At 39.8% G+C, this 18,293-nt stretch overlaps 19 non-coding genes across 19 annotated transcripts; all 19 read left to right on the top strand.

Moving 5' to 3' along the window:
- Positions 1-545: 545 nt before the first annotated feature.
- Positions 546-619, top strand: trnat-agu (transfer RNA threonine (anticodon AGU)). Its single transcript has one exon. It is a non-coding gene; the product is annotated as a tRNA-Thr (tRNA).
- A 1,034-nt stretch (positions 620-1,653) lies between these two features.
- trnat-agu (transfer RNA threonine (anticodon AGU)) lies at positions 1,654-1,727 on the top strand. The gene has a single exon. It is a non-coding gene; the product is annotated as a tRNA-Thr (tRNA).
- A 2,144-nt stretch (positions 1,728-3,871) lies between these two features.
- trnat-agu (transfer RNA threonine (anticodon AGU)) lies at positions 3,872-3,945 on the top strand. Its single transcript has one exon. It is a non-coding gene; the product is annotated as a tRNA-Thr (tRNA).
- Positions 3,946-4,253: 308 nt separating this feature from the next.
- On the top strand, positions 4,254-4,325 carry trnah-gug (transfer RNA histidin (anticodon GUG)). The gene has a single exon. It is a non-coding gene; the product is annotated as a tRNA-His (tRNA).
- A 655-nt stretch (positions 4,326-4,980) lies between these two features.
- trnat-agu (transfer RNA threonine (anticodon AGU)) lies at positions 4,981-5,054 on the top strand. The gene has a single exon. It is a non-coding gene; the product is annotated as a tRNA-Thr (tRNA).
- Positions 5,055-6,088: 1,034 nt separating this feature from the next.
- trnat-agu (transfer RNA threonine (anticodon AGU)) lies at positions 6,089-6,162 on the top strand. Its single transcript has one exon. It is a non-coding gene; the product is annotated as a tRNA-Thr (tRNA).
- A 1,036-nt stretch (positions 6,163-7,198) lies between these two features.
- Positions 7,199-7,272, top strand: trnat-agu (transfer RNA threonine (anticodon AGU)). Its single transcript has one exon. It is a non-coding gene; the product is annotated as a tRNA-Thr (tRNA).
- Positions 7,273-7,579: 307 nt separating this feature from the next.
- trnah-gug (transfer RNA histidin (anticodon GUG)) lies at positions 7,580-7,651 on the top strand. Its single transcript has one exon. It is a non-coding gene; the product is annotated as a tRNA-His (tRNA).
- Positions 7,652-8,309: 658 nt separating this feature from the next.
- Positions 8,310-8,383, top strand: trnat-agu (transfer RNA threonine (anticodon AGU)). The gene has a single exon. It is a non-coding gene; the product is annotated as a tRNA-Thr (tRNA).
- A 307-nt stretch (positions 8,384-8,690) lies between these two features.
- trnah-gug (transfer RNA histidin (anticodon GUG)) lies at positions 8,691-8,762 on the top strand. Its single transcript has one exon. It is a non-coding gene; the product is annotated as a tRNA-His (tRNA).
- Positions 8,763-9,416: 654 nt separating this feature from the next.
- trnat-agu (transfer RNA threonine (anticodon AGU)) lies at positions 9,417-9,490 on the top strand. The gene has a single exon. It is a non-coding gene; the product is annotated as a tRNA-Thr (tRNA).
- Positions 9,491-11,124: 1,634 nt separating this feature from the next.
- trnat-agu (transfer RNA threonine (anticodon AGU)) lies at positions 11,125-11,198 on the top strand. Its single transcript has one exon. It is a non-coding gene; the product is annotated as a tRNA-Thr (tRNA).
- Positions 11,199-12,229: 1,031 nt separating this feature from the next.
- On the top strand, positions 12,230-12,303 carry trnat-agu (transfer RNA threonine (anticodon AGU)). Its single transcript has one exon. It is a non-coding gene; the product is annotated as a tRNA-Thr (tRNA).
- Positions 12,304-13,336: 1,033 nt separating this feature from the next.
- Positions 13,337-13,410, top strand: trnat-agu (transfer RNA threonine (anticodon AGU)). The gene has a single exon. It is a non-coding gene; the product is annotated as a tRNA-Thr (tRNA).
- Positions 13,411-15,691: 2,281 nt separating this feature from the next.
- trnah-gug (transfer RNA histidin (anticodon GUG)) lies at positions 15,692-15,763 on the top strand. Its single transcript has one exon. It is a non-coding gene; the product is annotated as a tRNA-His (tRNA).
- Positions 15,764-16,418: 655 nt separating this feature from the next.
- trnat-agu (transfer RNA threonine (anticodon AGU)) lies at positions 16,419-16,492 on the top strand. The gene has a single exon. It is a non-coding gene; the product is annotated as a tRNA-Thr (tRNA).
- A 307-nt stretch (positions 16,493-16,799) lies between these two features.
- Positions 16,800-16,871, top strand: trnah-gug (transfer RNA histidin (anticodon GUG)). The gene has a single exon. It is a non-coding gene; the product is annotated as a tRNA-His (tRNA).
- A 655-nt stretch (positions 16,872-17,526) lies between these two features.
- On the top strand, positions 17,527-17,600 carry trnat-agu (transfer RNA threonine (anticodon AGU)). Its single transcript has one exon. It is a non-coding gene; the product is annotated as a tRNA-Thr (tRNA).
- Positions 17,601-17,907: 307 nt separating this feature from the next.
- On the top strand, positions 17,908-17,979 carry trnah-gug (transfer RNA histidin (anticodon GUG)). Its single transcript has one exon. It is a non-coding gene; the product is annotated as a tRNA-His (tRNA).
- Positions 17,980-18,293: the final 314 nt, after the last annotated feature.

Here is an 18,293-nt window from a genome sequence, read left to right as displayed (position 1 = left end):
GTAAAATACGGACATTAACTGATTCGTCTGCTGTTTCAGAGGATTTTACAATTTTTAAGCTCGAGAGCCAAATGTGAAATGTAGTGTCATCGAACAACCGAAATCCTAAAGAAATAGTGTATGATTCTGAATGTTTACGCATATCTCACGACCCACCTATCACATGTTAATAACCGCTTTGGGTCCCAAACCATAGTTTAAGAATCCATGTCAGAGGTTCTTGAGTTTATTCATCTCGAAACCCAAATGTAAAATGTATTGTCCTCGAATGACTATAATTAAAAATAAATAATATGTGATTACAAATATTTACTGATATCTCGCTACCCACCTCTCACATGCTCAGGCCCACTTTGGTTCCCAAAACATAGCTTAACAAACCCTGTTGCTAGACAATTGAAGGTGTCCATATCGATTCCAATATTAGTAAATTACATCTGTTTTGTGACGTGATTTTGCCAGACAGTGAAATGGGTTAAATGAATGAGACTGGTTTGATTCACATCGGTGTGGGTGTTAGTTACGCAACATACATCAAATCAATGGGTGCTGTGGCTTAGTTGGTTAAAGTGCCTGTCTAGTAAACAGGAGATCCTGAGTTCAAATCTCAGCAGTACCGTTTCAAGCATTTCATTGTACACATTGGTGGAGAAGGTCAGAGGGGAGGGCACTCTACTTTTCTCACCAATGGGTTTAGAGAATTAGGCAAGTCGAGAGAAGAGAAGACGTGAGGAGGATGCAATTGAGATATTCCAATGTCACGGAAAAAGGGCACTTTTTGAATGAGTTAAAACGTACCGACTGTCAAAGGCGCAACTGCTTCTTCAGTTTATTCGTTATCGAGACCAAAATGAAAAGAGTTTCGCCAGTTTGTACATGTCACTTTCACAGAATAAGTAGGCTCTATAAGGCTGCTCTTGCAGCCAGCCGTGATCGTATAGTGGTTAGTACTCTGCGTTGTGGACGCAGCAACCCCGGTTTGAAACCAGGTCACGGCACTGCAATGTCAGTTCCAAAAAGGTTGTATTTTGAACGAGTAAAAATGTATTGTGTGAGCGAAGAAACTCAAGAACTCTGCTTTTGGACAAAGTCCCCCAGCTCATGATAGGTAAAATACTTACATTAACTGATTCGTCTGCTTTTTCAGAGGATTTTACCATGTTTAAGCTCGAGAGCCAAATGTGAAATGTAGTGTCATCGAACAACCGAAATTCTTAAGAAATACTGTATGATTCTGAATGTTTACGCATATCTCACGACCCACCTATCACATGTTAATAACCGCTTTGGGTCCCAAACCATAGTTTAAGAATCCATGTCAGAGGTTCTTGAGTTTATTCATCTCGAAACCCAAATGTAAAATGTATTGTCCTCGAATGACTATAATTAAAAATAAATAATATGTGATTACAAATATTTACTGATATCTCGCTACCCACCTCTCACATGCTCAGGCCCACTTTGGTTCCCAAAACATAGCTTAACAAACCCTGTTGCTAGACAATTGAAGGTGTCCATATCGATTCCAATATTAGTAAATGACATCTGTTTTGTGACGTGATTTTGCCAGACAGTGAAATGGGTTAAATGAATGAGACTGGTTTGATTCACATCGGTGTGGGTGTTAGTTACGCAACATACATCAAATCAATGGGTGCTGTGGCTTAGTTGGTTAAAGTGCCTGTCTAGTAAACAGGAGATCCTGAGTTCAAATCTCAGCAGTACCTTTTCAAGCATTTCATTGTACACATTGGTGGAGAAGGTCAGAGGGGAGGGCACTCTACTTTTCTCACCAATGGGTTTAGAGAATTAGGCAAGTCGAGAGAAGAGAAGACGTGAGGAGGATGCAATTGAGATATTCCAATGTCACGGAAAAAGGGCACTTTTTGAATGAGTTAAAACGTACCGACTGTCAAAGGCGCAACTGCTTCTTCAGTTTATTCGTTATCGAGACCAAAATGAAAAGAGTTTCGCCAGTTTGTACATGTCACTTTCACAGAATAAGTAGGCTCTATAAGGCTGCTCTTGCAGCCAGCCGTGATCGTATAGTGGTTAGTACTCTGCGTTGTGGACGCAGCAACCCCGGTTTGAAACCAGATCACGGCACTGCAATGTCAGTTCCAAAAAGGTTGTATTTTGAACGAGTAAAAATGTATTGTGTGAGCGAAGAAACTCAAGAACTCTGCTTTTGGACAAAGTCCCCCAGCTCATGATAGGTAAAATACTTACATTAACTGATTCGTCTGCTTTTTCAGAGGATTTTACCATGTTTAAGCTCGAGAGCCAAATGTGAAATGTAGTGTCATCGAACAACCGAAATTCTTAAGAAATACTGTATGATTCTGAATGTTTACGCATATCTCACGACCCACCTATCACATGTTAATAACCGCTTTGGGTCCCAAACCATAGTTTAAGAATCCATGTCAGAGGTTCTTGAGTTTATTCATCTCGAAACCCAAATGTAAAATGTATTGTCCTCGAATGACTATAATTAAAAAGAAATAATATGTGATTACAAATATTTACTGATATCTCGCTACCCACCTCTCACATGCTCAGGCCCACTTTGGTTCCCAAAACATAGCATAACAAACCCTGTTGCTAGACAATTGAAGGTGTCCATATCGATTCCAATATTAGTAAATGACATCTGTTTTGTGACGTGATTTTGCCAGACAGTAAAATGGGTTAAATGAATGAGACTGGTTTGATTCACATCGGTGTGGGTGTTAGTTACGCAACATACATCAAATCAATGGGTGCTGTGGCTTAGTTGGTTAAAGTCCCTGTCTTTTAAACAGGAGATCCTGAGTTCAAATCTCAGCAGTACCTTTTCAAGCATTTCATTGTACACATTGGTGGAGAAGGTCAGAAGGGAGGGCACTCTGCTTTTCTCACCAATGGGTTTAGAGAATTAGGCAAGTCGAGAGAAGAGAAGACGTGAGGAGGATGTAATTGAGATATTCCAATGTCACGTAAAAAGGGCACTTTTTGAATGAGTTAAAACGTACCGACTGTCAAAAGCGCAACTCCTTCTTCAGTTTATTCGTTATCGAGACCAAAATGAAAAGAGTTTCGCCAGTTTGTACATGTCACTTTCACAGAATAAGTAGGCTCTATAAGGCTGCTCTTGCAGCCAGCTGTGATCGTATAGTGGTTAGTACTCTGCGTTGTGGACGCAGCAACCCCGGTTCGAATCTGGGTCACGGCACTGCAATGTCAGTTCCAAAAAGGTTGTATTCTGAACGAGTAAAATGTATTGTGTGAGCGAAGAAACTCAAGAACTCTGCTTTTGGACAAAGTCCCCCAGCTCATGATAGGTAAAATACTTACATTAACTGATTCGTCTGCTGTTTCAGAGGATTTTACCATGTTTAAGCTCGAGAGCCAAATGTGAAATGTAGTGTCATCGAACAACTGAAATTCTAAAGAAATAGTGTATGATTCTGAATGTTTATGCATATCTCGCGACACACCTATCACATGTTAATAACTGCTTTGGGTCCCAAACCATAGTTTAAGAATCCATGTCAGAGGTTCTTGAGTTTATTCATCTCGAAACCGAAATGTAAAATGTACTGTCCTCGAATGACCATAATTAAAAATAAATAGTATGTGGTTACAAATATTTACTGATATCTCGCTACCCAGCTCTCACATGCTCAGGCCCACTTTGGTACCCAAAACATAGATTAACAAACCCTGTTGCTAGACAATTGAAGGTGTCCATATCGATTCCAATATTAGTAAATTACATCTGTTTTGTGACGTCATTTTGACAGACAGAGATTAAATAGGTTAAATTAATGAGACTGGTTTTATTCACATCGGTGTGGGTGTTAGTTACGCAACATACATGAAATCAACGGGTGCTGTGGCTTAGTTGGTTAAAGTGCCTGTCTAGTAAACAGGAGATCCTGAGTTCAAATCTCAGCAGTACCTTTTCAAGCATTTCATTGTACACATTGGTGGAGAAGGTCAGAGGGGAGGGCACTCTACTTTTCTCACCAATGGGTTTAGAGAATTAGGCAAGTCGAGAGAAGAGAAGACGTGAGGAGGATGCAATTGAGATATTCCAATGTCACGGAAAAAGGGCACTTTTTGAAATGAGTTAAAACGTACCGACTGTCAAAGGCGCAACTGCTTCTTCAGTTTATTCGTTATCGAGACCAAAATGAAAAGAGTTTCGCCAGTTTGTACATGTCACTTTCACAGAATAAGTAGGCTCTATAAGGCTGCTCTTGCAGCCAGCCGTGATCGTATAGTGGTTAGTACTCTGCGTTGTGGACGCAGCAACCCCGGTTCGAATCCGGGTCACGGCACTGCAATGTCAGTTCCAAAAAGGTTGTATTTTGAACGAGTAAAAATGTATTGTGTGAGCGAAGAAACTCAAGAACTCTGCTTTTGGACAAAGTCCCCCAGCTCCTGATAGGTAAAATACTGACATTAACTGATTCGTCTGCTGTTTCAGAGGATTTTACAATTTTTAAGCTCGAGAGCCAAATGTGAAATGTAGTGTCATCGAACAACCGAAATCCTAAAGAAATAGTGTATGATTCTGAATGTTTACGCATATCTCACGACCCACCTATCACATGTTAATAACCGCTTTGGGTCCCAAACCATAGTTTAAGAATCCATGTCAGAGGTTCTTGAGTTTATTCATCTCGAAACCCAAATGTAAAATGTATTGTCCTCGAATGACTATAATTAAAAATAAATAATATGTGATTACAAATATTTACTGATATCTCGCTACCCACCTCTCACATGCTCAGGCCCACTTTGGTTCCCAAAACATAGCTTAACAAACCCTGTTGCTAGACAATTGAAGGTGTCCATATCGATTCCAATATTAGTAAATGACATCTGTTTTGTGACGTGATTTTGCCAGACAGTGAAATGGGTTAAATGAATGAGACTGGTTTGATTCACATCGGTGTGGGTGTTAGTTACGCAACATACATCAAATCAATGGGTGCTGTGGCTTAGTTGGTTAAAGTGCCTGTCTAGTAAACAGGAGATCCTGAGTTCAAATCTCAGCAGTACCTTTTCAAGCATTTCATTGTACACATTGGTGGAGAAGGTCAGAGGGGAGGGCACTCTACTTTTCTCACCAATGGGTTTAGAGAATTAGGCAAGTCGAGAGAAGAGAAGACGTGAGGAGGATGCAATTGAGATATTCCAATGTCACGGAAAAAGGGCACTTTTTGAATGAGTTAAAACGTACCGACTGTCAAAGGCGCAACTGCTTCTTCAGTTTATTCGTTATCGAGACCAAAATGAAAAGAGTTTCGCCAGTTTGTACATGTCACTTTCACAGAATAAGTAGGCTCTATAAGGCTGCTCTTGCAGCCAGCCGTGATCGTATAGTGGTTAGTACTCTGCGTTGTGGACGCAGCAACCCCGGTTTGAAACCAGGTCACGGCACTGCAATGTCAGTTCCAAAAAGGTTGTATTTTGAACGAGTAAAAATGTATTGTGTGAGCGAAGAAACTCAAGAACTCTGCTTTTGGACAAAGTCCCCCAGCTCATGATAGGTAAAATACTTACATTAACTGATTCGTCTGCTTTTTCAGAGGATTTTACCATGTTTAAGCTCGAGAGCCAAATGTGAAATGTAGTGTCATCGAACAACCGAAATTCTTAAGAAATACTGTATGATTCTGAATGTTTACGCATATCTCACGACCCACCTATCACATGTTAATAACCGCTTTGGGTCCCAAACCATAGTTTAAGAATCCATGTCAGAGGTTCTTGAGTTTATTCATCTCGAAACCCAAATGTAAAATGTATTGTCCTCGAATGACTATAATTAAAAAGAAATAATATGTGATTACAAATATTTACTGATATCTCGCTACCCACCTCTCACATGCTCAGGCCCACTTTGGTTCCCAAAACATAGCATAACAAACCCTGTTGCTAGACAATTGAAGGTGTCCATATCGATTCCAATATTAGTAAATGACATCTGTTTTGTGACGTGATTTTGCCAGACAGTGAAATGGGTTAAATGAATGAGACTGGTTTGATTCACATCGGTGTGGGTGTTAGTTACGCAACATACATCAAATCAATGGGTGCTGTGGCTTAGTTGGTTAAAGTCCCTGTCTAGTAAACAGGAGATCCTGAGTTCAAATCTCAGCAGTACCTTTTCAAGCATTTCATTGTACACATTGGTGGAGAAGGTCAGAAGGGAGGGCACTCTGCTTTTCTCACCAATGGGTTTAGAGAATTAGGCAAGTCGAGAGAAGAGAAGACGTGAGGAGGATGTAATTGAGATATTCCAATGTCACGTAAAAAGGGCACTTTTTGAATGAGTTAAAACGTACCGACTGTCAAAAGCGCAACTCCTTCTTCAGTTTATTCGTTATCGAGACCAAAATGAAAAGAGTTTCGCCAGTTTGTACATGTCACTTTCACAGAATAAGTAGGCTCTATAAGGCTGCTCTTGCAGCCAGCTGTGATCGTATAGTGGTTAGTACTCTGCGTTGTGGACGCAGCAACCCCGGTTCGAATCTGGGTCACGGCACTGCAATGTCAGTTCCAAAAAGGTTGTATTTTGAACGAGTAAAATGTATTGTGTGAGCGAAGAAACTCAAGAACTCTGCTTTTGGACAAAGTCCCCCAGCTCATGATAGGTAAAATACTTACATTAACTGATTCGTCTGCTGTTTCAGAGGATTTTACCATGTTTAAGCTCGAGAGCCAAATGTGAAATGTAGTGTCATCGAACAACTGAAATTCTAAAGAAATAGTGTATGATTCTGAATGTTTATGCATATCTCGCGACACACCTATCACATGTTAATAACCGCTTTGGGTCCCAAACCATAGTTTAAGAATCCATGTCAGAGGTTCTTGAGTTTATTCATCTCGAAACCGAAATGTAAAATGTACTGTCCTCGAATGACCATAATTAAAAATAAATAGTATGTGGTTACAAATATTTACTGATATCTCGCTACCCAGCTCTCACATGCTCAGGCCCACTTTGGTTCCCAAAACATAGATTAACAAACCCTGTTGCTAGACAATTGAAGGTGTCCATATCGATTCCAATATTAGTAAATTACATCTGTTTTGTGACGTCATTTTGACAGACAGAGATTAAATAGGTTAAATTAATGAGACTGGTTTTATTCACATCGGTGTGGGTGTTAGTTACGCAACATACATGAAATCAACGGGTGCTGTGGCTTAGTTGGTTAAAGTGCCTGTCTAGTAAACAGGAGATCCTGAGTTCAAATCTCAGCAGTACCTTTTCAAGCATTTCATTGTACACATTGGTGGAGAAGGTCAGAGGGGAGGGCACTCTACTTTTCTCACCAATGGGTTTAGAGAATTAGGCAAGTCGAGAGAAGAGAAGACGTGAGGAGGATGCAATTGAGATATTCCAATGTCACGGAAAAAGGGCACTTTTTGAAATAGTTAAAACGTACCGACTGTCAAAGGCGCAACTGCTTCTTCAGTTTATTCGTTATCGAGACCAAAATGAAAAGAGTTTCGCCAGTTTGTACATGTCACTTTCACAGAATAAGTAGGCTCTATAAGGCTGCTCTTGCAGCCAGCCGTGATCGTATAGTGGTTAGTACTCTGCGTTGTGGACGCAGCAACCCTGGTTCGAATCCGGGTCACGGCACTGCAATGTCAGTTCCAAAAAGGTTGTATTTTGAACGAGTAAAAATGTATTGTGTGAGCGAAGAAACTCAAGAACTCTGCTTTTGGACAAAGTCCCCCAGCTCATGATAGGTAAAATACTTACATTAACTGATTCGTCTGCTGTTTCAGAGGATTTTACCATGTTTAAGCTCGAGAGCCAAATGTGAAATGTAGTGTCATCGAAAAACCGAAATTCTAAAGAAATAGTGTATGATTCTGAATGTTTACGCATATCTCGCGACACACCTATCACATGTTAATAACCGCTTTGGGTCCCAAACCATAGTTTAAGAATCCATGTCAGAGGTTCTTGAGTTTATTCATCTCGAAACCGAAATGTAAAATGTACTGTCCTCGAATGACCATAATTAAAAATAAATAGTATGTGGTTACAAATATTTACTGATATCTCGCTACCCAGCTCTCACATGCTCAGGCCCACTTTGGTTCCCAAAACATAGATTAACAAACCCTTTTGCTAGACAATTGAAGGTGTCCATATCGATTCCAATATTAGTAAATGACATCTGTTTTGTGACGTCATTTTGACAGACAGAGATTAAATAGGTTAAATGAATGAGACTGGTTTGATTCACATCGGTGTGGGTGTTAGTTACGCAACATACATCAAATCAATGGGTGCTGTGGCTTAGTTGGTTAAAGTGCCTGTCTAGTAAACAGGAGATCCTGAGTTCAAATCTCAGCAGTACCTTTTCAAGCATTTCATTGTACACATTGGTGGAGAAGGTCAGAAGGGAGGGCACTCTGCTTTTCTCACCAATGGGTTTAGAGAATTAGGCAAGTCGAGAGAAGAGAAGACGTGAGGAGGATGCAATTGAGATATTCCATTGTCACGGAAAAATTGCTCTTTTTGAATGAGTTAAAACGTGCCGACTGTCAAAAGCGTAACTGCTTCTTCAGTTTATTCGTTATCGAGACCCAAATGAGAAGAGTTTCGCCAGGTTGTACACGTCACTTTCACAGAATAAGTAGGCTCTATAAGGCTGCTCTTGCAGCCAGCCGTGATCGTATAGTGGTTAGTACTCTGCGTTGTGGCCGCAGAAACCCCGGTTCGAATCTGGGTCACGGCACTCCAATGTCACCTCAAAAGGATTGTATTTTGAATGAGTAAAAACGTATTGTGTGAGCGAAGAAACTCAAGAACTCTGCTTTTGGACAAAGTCCCCCAGCTCATGATAGGTAAAATACTTACATTAACTGATTCGTCTGCTGTTCCAGAGGATTTTACCATTTTTAAGCTCGAGAGCCAAATGTGAATTGTAGTATCATCGAACAACCGAAATTCTAAAGAAATAGTGTATGATTCTGAATGTTTACTCATATCTCGCGACCCACCTATCACATGTTAATAACCGCTTTGGGTCCCAAACCAAAGTTTAAGAATCCATGTCAGAGGTTCTTGAGTTTATTCATCTCGAATCCCAAATGTAAAATGTACTGTCCTCGAATGACCATAATTAAAAAGAAATAGTATGTGATTACAAATATTTACTGATATCTCGCTACCCACCTCTCACATGCTCAGGCCCACTTTGGTTCCCAAAACATAGCTTAACAAATCCTGTTGCTAGACAATTGAAGGTGTCCATATCGATTCCAATATTGGTAAATGACATGTGTTTTGTGACGTGATTTTGCCAGACAGTGAAATGGGTTAAATGAATGAGACTGGTTTGATTCACATCAGTTTGGGTGTTGGTTACGCAACATACATCAAATCAACGGGTGCTGTGGCTTAGTTGGTTAAAGCGCCTGTCTAGTAAACAGGAGATCCTGAGTTCAAATCTCAGCAGTACCTTTTCAAGCATTTCATTGTACACATTGGTGGAGAAGGTCAGAGGGTAGGGAACTCCGCTTTTCACACCAATGGTTTTAGAGAATTAGGCAAGTCGAGAGAAGAGAAGACTTGAGGAGGATGCAATTGAGATATTCCAATGTCACGGAAAAAGGGCACTTTTTGAATGAGTTAAAACGTACCGACTGTCAAAAGCGCAACTGCTTCTTCAGTTTATTCGTTATCGAGACCCAAATGAAAAGAGTCTCGCCAGGTTGTACACGTCACTTTCACAGAATAAGTAGGCTCTATAATGCTGCTCTTGTAGCCAGCCATGATCATATAATGGTTAGTACTCTGCGTTGTGGCTGCAGCAACCCTGGTTTGAACCCGACTTACGGCACTGCAATGTCAGTTCAAAAGGATTGTTTTTGAACGAGTAAAAACGTATTGTGTGAGCGAAGAAACTCAAGAACTCTGCTTTTGGACAAAGTCCCCCAGCTCATGATTGGTAAAATACTTACATTAACTGATTCGTCTGCTGTTTCAGAGGATTTTACCATTTTTAAGCTCGAGAGCCAAATGTGAAATGTAGTGTCATCGAACAACCGAAATTCTAAAGAAATAGTGTATGATTCTGAATGTTTACGCATATCTCACGACCCACCTATCACATGTTAATAACGGCTTTGGGTCCCAAACCATAGTTTAAGAATCCATGTCAGAGGTTCTTGAGGTTATTCATCTCGAATCCCAAATGTAAAATGTACTGTCCTCGAATGACCATAATTAAAAAGAAATAGTATGTGATTACAAATATTTACTGATATGTCGCTACCCACCTCTCACATGCTCAGGCCCACTTTGGTTCCCAAAACATAGCTTAACAAATCTCACAGAATAAGTAGGCTCTATAAGGCTGCTCTTTCAGCCAGCCTTGATCGTATAGTGGTTAGTACTCTGTGTTGTGGCCGCAGAAACCCCGGTTCGAATCCGGGTCACGGCACTGCAATGTCACCTCAAAAGGATTGTTTTTGAACGAGTAAAAACGTATTGTGTGAGCGAAGAAACTCAAGAACTCTGCTTTTGGACAAAGTCCCCCAGCTCATGATAGGTAAAATACTTACATTAACTGATTCGTCTGCTGTTCCAGAGGATTTTACAATTTTTAAGCTCGAGAGCCAAATGTGAATTGTAGTATCATCGAACAACCGAAATTCTAAAGAAATAGTGTATGATTCTGAATGTTTACTCATATCTCGCGACCCACCTATCACATGTTAATAACCGCTTTGGGTCCCAAACCATAGTTTAAGAATCCATGTCAGAGGTTCTTGAGGTTATTCATCTCGAATCCCAAATGTAAAATGTACTGTCCTCGAATGACCATAATTAAAAAGAAATAGTATGTGATTACAAATATTTACTGATATCTCGCTACCCACCTCTCACATGCTCAGGCCCACTTTGGTTCCCAAAACATAGCTTAACAAATCCTGTTGCTAGACAATTGAAGGTGTCCATATCGATTCCAATATTGGTAAATGACATGTGTTTTGTGACGTGATTTTGCCAGACAGTCAAATGGGTTAAATGAATGAGACTGGTTTTATTCACATCAGTTTGGGTGTTGGTTACGCAACATACAAAAATCAACGGGTGCTGTGGCTTAGTTGGTTAAAGTGCCTGTCTAGTAAACAGGAGATCCTGAGTTCAAATCACAGCAGTACCTTTTCAAGCATTTCATTGTGCACATTGGTGGAGAAGGTCAGATGGGAGGGCACTCTGCTTTTCTCACCAATGGGTTTAGAGAATTAGGCAAATTGAGAGAACACGTGAGGAGGATGTAATTGAGATATTCCAATGTCACGGAAAAAGGGCACTTTTTGAATGAGTTAAAACGTACCGACTGTCAAAAGCGCAACTCCTTCTTCAGTTTATTCGTTATCGAGACCAAAATGAAAAGAGTTTCGCCAGTTTGTACATGTCACTTTCACAGAATAAGTAGGCTCTATAAGGCTGCTCTTGCAGCCAGCCATGATCGTATAATGGTTAGTACTCTGCGTTGTGGCTGCAGCAACCCTGGTTTGAACCTGACTTACAGCACTGCAATGTCAGTTCAAAAGGGTTGTATTTTGAACGAGTAAAAACTTATTGTGTGAGCAAAGAAACTCAAGAACTCTGCTTTTGGACAAAGTCCCCCAGCTCATGATAGGTAAAATACTTACATTAACTCATTCGTCTGCTGTTCCAGAGGATTTTACAATTTTTAAGCTCGAGAGCCAAATGTGAATTGTAGTATCATCGAACAACCGAAATTCTAAAGAAATAGTGTATGATTCTGAATGTTTTCTCATATCTCGCGACCCACCTATCACATGTTAATAACCGCTTTGGGTCCCAAACCATAGTTTAAGAATCCATGTCAGAGGTTCTTGAGTTTATTCATCTCGAAACCCAACTGTAAAATGTATTGTCCTCGAATGACTATAATTAAAAATAAATAATATGTGATTACAAATATTTGCTGATATCTCGCTACCCACCTCTCACATGCTCAGGCCCACTTTGGTTCCCAAAACATAGCTTAACAAACCCTGTTGCTAGACAATTGAAGGTGTCCATATTGATTCCAAAATTAGTAAATGACATCGGTTTTGTGACGTGATTTTGCCAGACAGAGATTAAATAGGTTAAATGAATGAGACGGGTTTGATTCACGTCGGTGTGGGTGTTAGTTACGCAACATACCTGAAATCAACGGGTGCTGTGGCTTAGTTGGTTAAAGTGCCTGTCTAGTAAACAGGAGATCCTGAGTTCAAATCTCAGCAGTACCTTTTCAAGCTTTTCATTGTACACATTGGTGGAGAAGGTCAGAAGGGAGGGCACTCTGCTTTTCTCACCTATGGGTTTAGAGAATTAGGCAAGTCGAGAGAAGAGAAGACGTGAGGAGGATGTAATTGAGATATTCCAATGTCACGGAAAAAGGGCACTTTTTGAATGAGTTAAAACGTACCGACTGTCAAAAGCGCAACTCCTTCTTCAGTTTATTCGTTATCGACACCCAACTGAAAAGAGTCTCGCCAGGTTGTACATGTCACTTTCACAGAATAAGTTGGCTCTATAAGGCTGCTCTTGCAGCCAGCCATGATCGTATAATGGTTAGTACTCTGCGTTGTGGCTGCAGCAACCCTGGTTTGAACCCGGTTTATGGCACTGCAATGTCAGTTCAAAAGGGTTGTATTTTGAACGAGTAAAAACTTATTGCGTTAGTGAAGAAACTCAAGAACTCAGCTTTTGGACAAAGTCCCCCAGCTCATGATTGGTAAAATACTTACATTAACTGTTTCGTCTGCTGTTTCAGAGGATTTTACCATTTTTAAGCTCGAGAGCCAAATGTGAAATGTAGTGTCATCGAACAACCAAAATTCTAAAGAAATAGTGTATGATTCTGAATGTTTACGCATATCTCACAACCCACCTATCACATGTTAATAACCGCTTTGGGTCCCAAACCATAGTTTAAGAATCCATGTCAGAGGTTCTTGAGGTTATTCATCTCGAATCCCAAATGTAAAATGTACTGTCCTCGAATGACCATAATTAAAAATAAATAGTATATGATTACAAATATTTACTGATATCTCGCTACCCACCTCTCACATGCTCAGGCCCACTTTGGTTCCCAAAACATAGCTTAACAAACCCTGTTGCTAGACAATTGAAGGTGTCCATATCGATTCCAATATTGGTAAATGACATCTGTTTTGTGACGTGATTTTGCCAGACAGTGAAATGGGTTAAATGAATGAGACTGGTTTGATTCACATCGGTGTGGGTGTTAGTTACGCAACATACGTCAAATCAACGGGTGCTGTGGCTTAGTTGGTTATTGTGCCTGTCTAGTAAACAGGAGATCCTGAGTTCAAATCTCAGCAGTACCTTTTCAAGCATTTCATTGTACACATTGGTGGAGAAGGTCAGAAGGGAGGGCACTCTGCTTTTCTCACCAATGGGTTTAGAGAATTAGGCAAGTCGAGAGAAGAGAAGACGTAAAATAATGTTTGTTGGGGATATCAATGTAAACGGGTGTGAGATTCCATTCAAGAGCGCAAAGGATTTTATTAAAGTGCTGGGAGTAAACATTGGTGTAAAGGAGAAAGAGGCAAAAGATATAACTTGGACTGGGATCCTTAATAAAGTCAAGCTAACGTTGAATTTCTGGAAAAATAGAAAACTAAAGTTACAAGGGAAAGTAATTGTTGCAAATGCTTTGGTATTATCCAAATTTGTGTATGTTTTGGGAGTCCTGGACATGCCGGAGTGGGTCCTAAATGAATTGAATAATGTGGTGTCAAATTTTATATGGGATGGTAAAGGAGTGAGAATATCTCAGAAAACATTGATTGCTGACTATGTGGATGGAGGTTTAAAACTTGTAGATTTAGGTGTCAAAAGAAAAGCTATTAGGATAAAAACAGTAAAGAAATATTTGTATGACAGTGAAGATTATGGCTGGAAACACTTCTTTAGAGTCTACTTAGAGGAGAGTGGTGGTTGTGAGGATAATGGTTTATTGATGGGGCTTAAAAGGGCAATGTTTGAAAAGGTACCAGATTTTTATAAAGAGGTGCTAAATGCATGGGCAGAGTTGTTGCCTAATGTATATTATGAATGTGGACATATTGACCTGATTATGAATCAACCTATATTTCTGAATGAGAAAATCAAGAACAAAGAAAAAGTTTTGTATAATAAAGTATTTATGAGTGCAGGTCTACGGCAAATAAAAGATTATACTTATGAGGTAATTCCAGGGTTTTTACCTGGGGAAGCTATTTTTGACATAATCAATGAATGGGATGAAGAGGTGGGAAGGGGAACAGTGAATAATATGTATGACAAGATAAAGAATAGTATACCAAGAGCATGGGTTGATTTAATAAATAGTGAAGTTGAAAGAGAAGATTTATTTGTATTTCCTAATTTGTTCATTGGTAGCAGTAAGAAGAAAGTACATTTATCTAGTATACCAGTGAAAAGATTGTATAGAATAATGGTAGGAAAAGTGTGTAGAAGGCCGGCTGCTGAGAAATTTTGGAAAGTAGTTTTTCCGGAATTGGATGAAAAAAAGATATGGGGAAATTTAAATGTAAAATATAATAGTAAGGAGTGTGAAAATAATGATTTCAAACTAAGACATAATAGAATATTTACAAAGGTGGTGCTAAAGAAAATTAATTGTGAGATAGAAAGGGAATGCGACGTATGTGGACGTTTCCCGGAAACGCTTATGCATTTGTTTATAGAATGTGAGGATTTAAAATATTTTTTTTGTAAAGTTAAGGAAATGTTATGTAGAAACTGGGGGGGAGATTTCGTGAAAAAGTATGCGTGGGAGGAACTTTTGTTATTTGGAGTGTCTGGTAAATGTGAGGGTGCTAATGTGTGTTTGTTGAATATGGTTTTGAGTTTTGTGAGGTATGCTATTTTTTGTAGGAGGAATTATGTTTCTTTTGACAGAAAGAGGGTTCAGGTGTGGAGTATCTTTATAGCACTGTTCAGTAAACACATAGATATGTTGTTTAATTATGGGATGGAACATTTTGATGAGTCTTTTGTTGAAGAGAGTGGGTTAATTTCACGAGAGGAGAGTGGAGGTATCACTTATAATTTTTGAAAGCACTGTTTTGATATTTTCTTTGTTGATAATTTGATAGGGGGTGAATTGTTCACCTGCCTCTGTTAGTCTAGTGTCTTCTGTATTGTTCTCTGTGGATTGTACTGTAAACAGTAGATTGTACTGTAAATATTGTAAACAAACATTTTTGATAATAAAAAAATAAAAATAAAAAAAAAGGTGCGGGCTGTGGGGCTGAGTAAACAGGAGATCCTGAGTTCAAATCTCAGCAGTACCTTTTCAAGCATTTCATTGTACACATTGGTGGAGAAGGTCAGATGGGAGGGCACTCTGCTTTTCTCACCAATGGGTTTAGAGAATTAGGCAAGTCGAGAGAAGAGAAGACGTGAGGAGGATGCAATTGAGATATTCCATTGTCACGGAAAAATGGCTCTTTTTGAATGAGTTAAAACGTACCGACTGTCAAAAGCGCAACTGCTTCTTCAGTTTATTCGTTATCGAGACCCAAATGAGAAGAGTTTCGCCAGGTTGTACACGTCACTTTCACAGAATAAGTAGGCTCTATAAGGCTGCTCTTGCAGCCAGCCGTGATCGTATAGTGGTTAGTACTCTGCGTTGTGGCCGCAGAAACCCCGGTTCGAATCTGGGTCACGGCACTGCAATGTCAGTTCCAAAAAGGTTGTATTTTGAACGAGTAAAAATGTATTGTGTGAGCGAAGAAACTCAAGAACTCTGCTCTTGGACAAAGTCCCCCAGCTCATGATAGGTAAAATACTTACATTAACTGATTCGTCTGCTGTTTCAGAGGATTTTACCATGTTTAAGCTCGAGAGCCAAATGTGAAATGTAGTGTCATCGAACAACCGAAATTCTAAAGAAATAGTGTATGATTCTGAATGTTTACGCATATCTCACGACCCACCTATCACATGTTAATAACCGCTTTGGGTCCCAAACCATAGTTTAAGAATCCATGTCAGAGGTTCTTGAGTTTATTCATCTCGAAACCCAAATGTAAAATGTATTGTCCTCGAATGACTATAATTAAAAAGAAATAATATGTGATTACAAATATTTACTGATATCTCGCTACCCACCTCTCACATGCTCAGGCCCACTTTGGTTCCCAAAACATAGCTTAACAAACCCTGTTGCTAGACAATTGAAGGTGTCCATATCGATTCCAATATTAGTAAATGACATCTGTTTTGTGACGTGATTTTGCCAGACAGTGAAATGGGTTAAATGAATGAGACTGGTTTGATTCACATCGGTGTGGGTGTTAGTTACGCAACATACATCAAATCAATGGGTGCTGTGGCTTAGTTGGTTAAAGTGCCTGTCTAGTAAACAGGAGATCCTGAGTTCAAATCTCAGCAGTACCTTTTCAAGCATTTCATTGTACACATTGGTGGAGAAGGTCAGAGGGGAGGGCACTCTGCTTTTCTCACCAATGGGTTTAGAGAATGAGGCAAGTCGAGAGAAGAGAAGACGTGAGGAGGATGCAATTGAGATATTCCATTGTCACGGAAAAAGGGCACTTTTTGAATGAGTTAAAACGTACCGACTGTCAAAGGCGCAACTGCTTCTTCAGTTTATTCGTTATCGAGACCCAAATGAGAAGAGTTTCGCCAGGTTGTACACGTCACTTTCACAGAATAAGTAGGCTCTATAAGGCTGCTCTTGCAGCCAGCCGTGATCGTATAGTGGTTAGTACTCTGCGTTGTGGACGCAGAAACCCCGGTTCGAATCCGGGTCACGGCACTGCAATGTCAGTTCCAAAAAGGTTGTATTTTGAACGAGTAAAAATGTATTGTGTGAGCGAAGAAACTCAAGAACTCTGCTTTTGGACAAAGTCCCCCAGCTCATGATAGGTAAAATACTTACATTAACTGATTCGTCTGCTGTTTCAGAGGATTTTACCATGTTTAAGCTCGAGAGCCAAATGTGAAATGTAGTGTCATCGAACAACCGAAATTCTAAAGAAATAGTGTATGATTCTGAATGTTTACGCATATCTCACGACCCACCTATCACATGTTAATAACCGCTTTGGGTCCCAAACCATAGTTTAAGAATCCATGTCAGAGGTTCTTGAGTTTATTCATCTCGAAACCCAAATGTAAAATGTATTGTCCTCGAATGACTATAATTAAAAAGAAATAATATGTGATTACAAATATTTACTGATATCTCGCTATCCACCCCTCACATGCTCAGGCCCACTTTGGTTCCCAAAACATAGCTTAACAAACCCTGTTGCTAGACAATTGAAGGTGTCCATATCGATTCCAATATTAGTAAATGACATCTGTTTTGTGACGTGATTTTGCCAGACAGTGAAATGGGTTAAATGAATGAGACTGGTTTGATTCACATCGGTGTGGGTGTTAGTTACGCAACATACATCAAATAAATGGGTGCTGTGGCTTAGTTGGTTAAAGTGCCTGTCTAGTAAACAGGAGATCCTGAGTTCAAATCTCAGCAGTACCTTTTCAAGCATTTCATTGTACACATTGGTGGAGAAGGTCAGAGGGGAGGGCACTCTACTTTTCTCACCAATGGGTTTAGAGAATTAGGCAAGTCGAGAGAAGAGAAGACGTGAGGAGGATGCAATTGAGATATTCCAATGTCACGGAAAAAGGGCACTTTTTGAATGAGTTAAAACGTACCGACTGTCAAAGGCGCAACTGCTTCTTCAGTTTATTCGTTATCGAGACCAAAATGAAAAGAGTTTCGCCAGTTTGTACATGTCACTTTCACAGAATAAGTAGGCTCTATAAGGCTGCTCTTGCAGCCAGCCGTGATCGTATAGTGGTTAGTACTCTGCGTTGTGGACGCAGCAACCCCGGTTCGAATCTGGGTCACGGCACTGCAATGTCAGTCCCAAAAAGGTTGTATTTTGAACGAGTAAAAATGTATTGTGTGAGCGAAGAAACTCAAGAACTCTGCTTTTGGACAAAGTCCCCCAGCTCATGATAGGTAAAATACTTACATTAACTGATTCGTCTGCTGTTTCAGAGGATTTTACCATTTTTAAGCTCGAGAGCCAAATGTGAAATGTAGTGTCATCGAACAACCGAAATTCTAAAGAAATAGTGTATGATTCTGAATGTTTACTCATATCTCGCGACCCACCTATCACATGTTAATAACCGCTTTGGGTCCCAAACCATAGTTTAAGAA

This window comes from Salmo salar, chromosome 13 (genome assembly GCF_965601325.2).
Source record: "Salmo salar chromosome 13, fSalSal1, whole genome shotgun sequence".
Classification (NCBI taxonomy): domain Eukaryota; kingdom Metazoa; phylum Chordata; class Actinopteri; order Salmoniformes; family Salmonidae; genus Salmo; species Salmo salar.
The sequence above is the reverse complement of the archived record's forward strand: the minus strand, read 5'-3'. Positions and strand labels throughout refer to the sequence as shown.